The sequence below is a fragment of the Podarcis bocagei genome, assembly GCF_964188305.1.
Source record: "Podarcis bocagei genome assembly, chromosome: 8".
Lineage (NCBI taxonomy): Eukaryota > Metazoa > Chordata > Lepidosauria > Squamata > Lacertidae > Podarcis > Podarcis bocagei.
Window position 1 is genome coordinate 58,939,013 of NC_138133.1, and position 8,234 is coordinate 58,947,246.

General features: G+C 43.0%; 1 long non-coding RNA gene across 1 annotated transcript; it reads right to left on the reverse strand.

Annotated features, from left to right (window-relative positions):
- Window positions 1-431: 431 nt before the first annotated feature.
- On the reverse strand, window positions 432-7,353 carry LOC308593648. Its single transcript, XR_014011027.1, has 3 exons — window positions 7,268-7,353; window positions 2,177-2,246; window positions 432-910 (listed from the first exon to the last, which is right to left on the reverse strand). It is a non-coding gene; the product is annotated as an uncharacterized lncRNA (long non-coding RNA).
- Between the last annotated feature and the right edge of the window lie 881 nt (window positions 7,354-8,234).

The window sequence follows — 8,234 nt, forward strand, 5'->3', positions numbered from 1 at the left end:
TCTGCTAAACTTTCAAACGGAACCAAATTAGAAACATCACAGTTTGGGCTTATTTCACCTTTCTGTCTAAATAATAACAATATTAACAATTTTTGAAGTGCCCTGACAGAAAACCTAGTATCAACTGTGAATAATTCTCCCCTCCCAAATAATTTTTATTTGGTTTTACAAGTGCAAATTTATAACAATACCAAATATATATCCATATTTAGAGATTTCTCTGAATCTCCAGACTTCCCACCATCCCCTCCATGGGTCATATTGTCAACGTTTTCAACTGCATATTATTTCATCATCCATATTTATATCTCTCCATATTTTCCATGGTATTTGTTGCACAACAAGTGTTACTAGAATCCTGCTAATGTTTTCATCTGCTTACAGTGGTCTCCTTAATAAATTATAAAACTTTCCTATTCTTTCTTAAAGTTTGGACTGTGAATAATTCTAACCAGAACTATGCAGCGTGTCTTGATGTCCTTTTGTGTTTACTTTTTTCACAAGACAGATAACTGTGGCAAATAGAGGCTATGTATCAAAGACCTGTCCCTTCTCAGGTTTGGTAGGTTTATAAGTTGAGCTGCTGGGTGACTGCGGGAGGGTGTGCTTTGTCAGGGTGGCAGATGTACCCTCAGAGATCCTCAAGAGAGGATGGCCCAGAGGGGAGGGGAAGGCAAAATCGATCTCTTTCAGTTGCTGAGCTATTCTTCCATTTGTTCCTGCTTTTCATGACTGTAATTCCTGCTGCTCACGGCTATAATAAGAACTTTTAAATTTATAGCACATGCCTAAAGGCCTCGAGATGCTTGGGGGGAATTTAACTGAATCCATGATTTTTTCGGCAGGGACAGCTGCTGCTGTGGTAGGAATGATTCTGAACTGAGAGGTCAGCAGAAGATTCTGTGAAATGCTAAACGCCAAAAGAAGTAAGGATTAAAAAAAGAGACAAAAATGAAGACTTTTTAACTTTATCACTTATGGTTGTTATCAGACATTGAAAAGCCACCCTGCACTGCACCCAAAATTTAAATTAGACTAGACTAGACAGGTCCAATGGCAGAATGATGAGATGGCCCCCAACTTGGATGACTTTAAAAGAGGATTAGACAAATGGATGAAGGAAAAAACTTTCATGGGCTACTCATGATGCTGGTTATGTTCTACTTCCAATGTCAGAGGTATTATGCCTCTGAGTACCAGTTTCTGGGGAAACAAGTTCATACCCCCTAACACCTTGAAGCCAAAATTCGAGACGCCATCTTCCTGGATGCCATCTTCCTTTTTTTTAATCACGAGAGCACGAAGTTGATTTCACACCACGGTCCCTCCCTAAAAGCGCCTTTTCAGACATATGCCCCAAAATGTGTGTTTTGAGGCACTGTGTGAGATCACAGCCCCCCAAAAGTGCTTCCCCTGGGAGAAATCATACCCACAAATTGCATGAGAATGTGGCAACCAATATGGCCGCTGTTCTCTCATGATAAAAAATGGGATGGTTTTTCTGGGACACTTGTGAAGCATGTAAGTTGGGACAGTACTGTTGCGCTCATGTCTAGTTGGCAAGCTTCTCAGAGGCATCTTGTTGGTCTCTGAGAACAGAATGTTAAACTAGATGGGCCTTTGGCCTGATCCATCAGGATCTTCTTCTGTTATAATGGCTTCTAGGAAGAAAAGAGGGGAGGCACTTGAGGATCATTGTGAATCTGCTGTGCATGCAGAAAGTTTAGGTCCTGGAAGGTTTAGGCCCTAGCATCTTCAGGTATAGCTGGAAGAGACTTGTCTGAATCCCTGTAGCACTGCTACCAGGCAGTTCAGATGATACTGAGATAGATGGACCAGTGTTCTGACTCAGTTTAAGGCAGATTCCTGTGTCCCTTGCTCTGTTCAATTTACAGAAAGACCAGGTGGAATGGCCACTGATGGAGCAAATTCTAGGAGGAAGAAGCTGAGCGGTCCCAGCCAGACCATGATTATCAGCCACTTTTAGAACCAATGCACACTTTTTCCAGGCATGGAATCATGCCCGTGAGAGATGGCCACACCTCAATACGCACGGAGTAAAATGTAGAAATTGCTGCCTGGTGATCATGCAGAATTCCAGAAACCTGCCTGCAGTTCATGCCATGTCTTTATTACCTGCACACACATGCAAAAAGAGTAGACTACCATGTCTCACCTTAGCAAGTTGCTTTTGAAATTCCCATCAGTTCCCCCGTGATCTGCCACGAGGCATGGATGGTTCCTCTCTGTGAAATACAAACCCAACAGCTCACAGTATTTGGCAGAAGTTCTCCTGCATTCCCCCCCATTATTCTTCATCAATTACCAAGAGCAGTAATTAAATTTGAACATGATCAAAAGGGAGAGAAAAAATTGGAGAAATTATTGTGGAAAGGGTGGAGGTTATTTTGCTGCACTTAGCTGATTTCTGAGGTGGCCAAGGGATGTTTGTGTAGGTACTTTCAGTCTTCAAATCTGCACCCTGCAGCCTCTCTGGGTGCCTTCACTTCCTGAAAACCCCATGACATCCTCAGCTGGGCTTTTATGTATGTGCAGAGGGGAACCACACTGCCTACTGTGTGCCTTTTCAAGAGAGAAGCATTTTTATTTTTCAAAGAAATCAGTGCAGAAAGCTTTTAAATAATAATAATAATAATAATAATAATAATAATAATAATAATAATGGTAAAATGAAACCTTATCTTAAAAACAAAGTCAGGGAGCACATCAGATGCTCAGTAGTCACCTTTTCAACTTCTCACACTTCATTTAAAATGAGGCAATTCCTCCCACAGGGTTTTTGGGGTTTTTTAGATCAGGAGACATAGGCAGCAGGGGAGGCTGCAGAGTGTTTAATGGGAATAAAAGAACATGCACCACCCACAGCTGCTTCACAATGATATATTAAGTTCAATCCTGCACCCATTGAAAAGATAAAGAACGTCTAAAGCACCCTGAAAAAGAGGCAGAAAAACTGAAGTCTTGGGAGAAATTAGTGGTTGGGTGTATACAGAACTAGTTCATAGTTTGTTAGGTAATGGTAAAGGGACCCCTGACCATTAGGTCCAGTCGTGGCCGACCCTGGGGTTGCGGCGCTCATCTCGCTTTATTGGCCGAGGGAGCCGGCGTACAGCTTCTGGGTCATGTGGCCAGCATGACTAAGCCGCTTCTGGCAAACCAGAGCAGCACACGGAAACACCGTTTCCCTTCCCACCAGAGTGGTACCTATTTATCTACTTGCACTTTGACATGCTTTCGAACTGCTAGGTTGGCAGGAGCAGGGACCGAGCAACAGGAGCTCACTTCATTGCGGGGATTCGAACCACTGACCTTCTGATCGGCAAGTCCTAGGCTCTGTGGTTTAACCCACAGTGCCACCTGCATCCCTTCATAGTTTCTTAGAACCCGGCTATTGATTTCTAGAATGGAGAGCGGTGTTACATTTTTTAAAAAAGTGTTATATGAATTATACAGCTGAGGGTGGAGCTGACAGAGTGAAATGGATCCGAGTCTTGCTATTTATGAACTTATGCACTCTACGAGATGGAATGGTTGCCACTTGCTGCTGCTATCCTGTTTTTACCCGCCCCCCTTAATCCATTTCCCCACCCCATGAGTGGAAATGTAACAGACAGGACTAAGCTTCTTACAGCACAATCAATGCATGTTGATTCAGAAGTAAGTTCCATCAGCGATAGATGGAAAGGCTGCATAACGATTTCTTTATCCACACAGAGATTCTCAAGCTAACCGAGTTATGATGGATGTTTGCTGGAGCACATGCCTTGCGTGGCATGTGGTAAACAGTAGTGGCTAGTGAGTTATTAGCAGTTATTGACATTTGTCAGCTTTCCGTGTTCTGTAGCAGGAAAACAGAAATGGCAGCAATCATGTCTAATTTAGCCTGCTATGATGTCAGGGCTTTGCGGACTCCCACTCATGTCAAGAAGCACCTAGAAAAGGTTTACAGATGTGTAGGAGGCAGTCAACTATGGCAGTGATGTTGCCAATGTTGCACATGGATCAACTAACGATTAAGCTATCAAAAGCAATCACTGGAGCTTACTGACAGCTGGCTCAATTGTTTGCACCTGTTTCCCCCCCGCATTACACATATGTCTGGAATGGATTACCCTGGCTTCTGCTGGACACATTTCACCTTTCCCTATCATGATGTGCCAGAACAACATCTTTATGAAACCTGGGACTCGGAAAGGCAATAGGTATAGTACATCGTGTGCACCTCCTAATGGGAAGGACTCACTCGCAGAGATACCAGGGGAAAGAACCCAACTGGACTCATCCCTTGACTCCAGCTCTGCTTTATAACCCCTCTGGATCTATCTATAATCTGATCCAGAAAACAGGGTCTAAAGCAAGGCCTGAGATTGGATCCTAACTCAGAGAAGGTCCCCCCCTTCGACACTAGTGTAATACAAGACCATTTGTACTTCAGTAGAATTAGATCCATTTTGACCAATAAAAGCAAGGACCTTGTTTCTGATTGGTTGGCCATGCAGTATACAGAGAAGAGTACTAGTATTTCCTAGGAAAGGGAGAGCTTCTAATGAGCAAGCAAAACCTTTCTGGCTCAAAACCCAAACGTTAAATGGCTACTTCATAACAGGAGACATAAAACCCCCAACAGTCTCTTTCCCTCCAAGACAATTTTTCTTTTGCAGGTGGGGTTCAAACATATACCAGTAGATTCTGGTTGCACAATTAAAGTGGGTTTAGTGCTCAGGTGCAAAATACTCCCTCCCTTCCCCCCCTCTCTCCACACACACACACACACACACACACACACACACACACACACACCTTGCAGTAAGGAAAGTGATGTGGAAATGTGCTGGAAAATGTAGGATAACCATTACTTGACCAACCACTCAACCAGCTGGTGGTCTGGATAGCAACTGTGAGAACAGAATGCTGGATTAGATGGGCCTTTGGTCTGATCCAGCAGAACTCCTCTTCAGTGCTTATGTCACTGTATAACTTCCCTGCAGACAAATGCTCAGTAAGCAGTTGGGGTTACAAACTTTACCTCCCCACAAACTTTGTGCAAACAAATCACGATGAATGCTCAATAAACAGGTTGTGACATCTTTCTCTCTCTCACATGCACCCCTTTGGGATGTATTTTCCTTCCTTAATCAGAAGGCAAGAAACGGTTTCTCTCCCACACGCTCTCGCCCTTCCCTTTGGGATGCCCTTTTCCTTCTTAATCACGAGACAAGGAATAGTTTCAGCAAAGATCCCCAACTTAGCCATTGTGGATTCTTACATTGTTTGCCAGCTTGCTTCTAAGTTCCTTTCTTCCATTTTTGAACTCAGTGCTCTGTTGTTTTTAGGAAATACTCAATGTCCTGCCAATACTTCTGGAGAACAGCTACAGTACAGTTGTACCTTGGTTCTCGAACGCTGAAAACCTGGAAGTAAATGTTCTGGTTTTTGAACTTTTTTTGGAAGCCAAATGTCTGACGCAATTTCCTCTTGAGTGCAGGAAGCTCCTGCAGCCAATTGGAAGCCGCGTCTTGGTTTTTGAATGGTTTCAGTAGTCGAACGGACTTCCGGAACGGATTACATTTGAGAACCAAGGTACCACTGTATTTGATATTCTCTCTCTCTGCTGAAAGGTTCTTTATGTGAGCCAGTGTGGTGTAGTGGTTAAGAGTGGTGGACTTGTAATCTGGTGAACCGGGTTCGTGTCTCCGCTCCTCCACATGCAGCTGCTGGGTGACCTTGGGCTGGTCACACTTCTTTGAAGTCTCCCAGCCCCACTCACCTCACAGAGTGTTTGTTGTGGGGGAGGAAGGAAAAGGAGAATGTTAGCTGCTTTGAGACTCCTTCGGGTAGTGATAAAGCAGGATATCAAATCCAAACTCCTCTTCTTCTTCTTTGAACATGACGAGGACATCATGTTCATCACCTGTCTGATGTAGAAAATCCCTAACCCCACCCCCAGTTTCCACCTTGAGACTCTTCATTGAGTGCACTCTGCTCTCTGTTTTGGTAAATGGTACGTGCATGAAGTTAGTCCCAATCAATAGCTATCTTGTATCTATCCTGTTGTTTCTAATGAAATACTGTGTTTTGATGTGTTTTCCCCCCAAACCAGCTTTCATCTAAACTGAGAAAAAGAACAGCTTAGCTGCATTTTAAAGCCGTTTACACAACCAAGGTCACTGCCAAACAGCTTTTACTGTCAAGACTTTTCTCCTGATGTTCCGTTGAAATCTACCCTTCTGCTACTTCAGCCCATTTGACACAGGGCTTATCCATACTTCCTCTTGTCGCGCTGCTTTCCCCCAGGGAAAACTATTCTGTAGTGCTCAAGCTACAGGTTTTCTCCAAACTGACATTTGCTCCGATTTAGCATGAAAGAGTAGGTTTTCCCTGAGAAAGGAGCGGGGAAGGGGAAAACTGCTCAGACCTGTGGATTCTAGGCACGGGGCTAGCAGAAGTGGGGGCGAGCTCCTAGGTCTTCCCTCTAGGGCAGCACAGAAAAAGTCTTCTATGGTGAGTTCATGCAAGATCAGGCTATACACAATTATGAAGCAAAGCCTTTCATTTCATTTGATTTTTGTGTTGCTGTTAAACAATGAATGGCTTTGATAGCAAAATCCTTTGTATGTCTACCTGAGAAGTAATTCTTGCTAAGTTCAATGAGACTTGCTCCTAAGTAAGCGTGTAAGGAGTTGTAGCCTTAAACTGTTTATTTTCATTAGAGTGGATTTCCCCCCCACCCAACAATGAGATCCAGGCCTGTCTGAAATACAGCAGCTGAAGTTTGCCAATGGTTTTCAAGAAAGCCAAACATGTGTTCAAAGCTCGATGGCTCTTGGCAGACACTTATGTTTTAAAGAAGCCCTGATGCCTTCTAGAAAACACAAAAAGACAGTCTGTTTGGAAATAATCTGCTTGTGTCACATTGAGTGAAATCTTAGCTCCTGTGAAGGCAAAGGAAAGTTTGTCATTCACTTTAATGGGGGCAGGCAGGACTCATTGCCCAGGCACATTTATTCTCATGGAGAGGACGTTCACACTTTGAAAACATCTTTTGCTTATTTAGCCCATTTATTTCCTTGTTCTATAGGAGTCTATTTAACTATATACAAAATTAAAATGAATTAACAACAGCACATTCCTATCCATGTCTACTCAGAAGTAAATCTAAACTGAATAGAGGTGCATAAGATTGTACTGTATAATCTTTCCCCCACAAAACCCAAACATACAAGGCTGTAATCTTCTACTCACTTACCTGAAAGGAAGTCTTGTTGATCTCACCTGGACTTACTTCTGAGCAGACACATATCTGCTTGCTTTCCAGGCTCTAGCTGTCACCCAATGTCTCTCTTTCCCTGAAACAAATGAGGTGTACAGGGTCTTCCTTTTGTAGATCTTGACAGGTGACTGTTGCTCATGGATATTATTATTTTAAAAATGTGACAGGCTCTTAATGAAATGTCTACATCAGCAAATATAGGCTTTCAGAAGCTATTACAATAAATGTTTCATGTGTTAAAGGCATGCTGAATCTCCTGAGGATCACACCCAAAGATTTAGGAGGTGAGAGTCCGGGAGCTCTGGGTACTTCTTGATATGTTGAGGCCAGATCTGGTGACTCCTCTTCAATCAGGCGATGACGCTTCATGCTGCTGGATTGGCCAAAACCGTTCACATTTAGTGAATCAAGAGGCTAAGTCTGCTGGGCTCTGGCTGTAGGTCAGTGTATGGGGTCATAGAAAAGCTCTAATTTCACTTACTGTAATATTCATAATATATTTTTGGAGATGGCTGGAAATGGACCCAAGCAGAAATAACCGGCTCCCTGCCCTCCTCTTGGAAATCTGAAAATGCAGACTTAAAATCTTGAGACCGGAGAAATGCAGAATGGTTGTGCCAGAAAAAGTAAGACAAAACTGGTTTCACCCATGACTAGTGATGGGAGGGAAATTTGATTCAGTTTGCATTTAATAGCAAACTGACCTCATTTGCACCTTCCAAAACAATATGAGAACTGTGACAGCAGTCATCCTTTGAAATTTTCACTGCTCTGAATTTTGCAATTCCATGTGTACAAAAATGTATTTACTAGGGTAAAGTGTTCGTATAAGTGCATACCTTAGTGAATATAACTTTAAAAATGCATTATGTTAGGCATAGACACTGACTGTGCGGGGTCCTAGGTGCCCAAGCACCCACAAATCATAAATGAAGGGGCACAA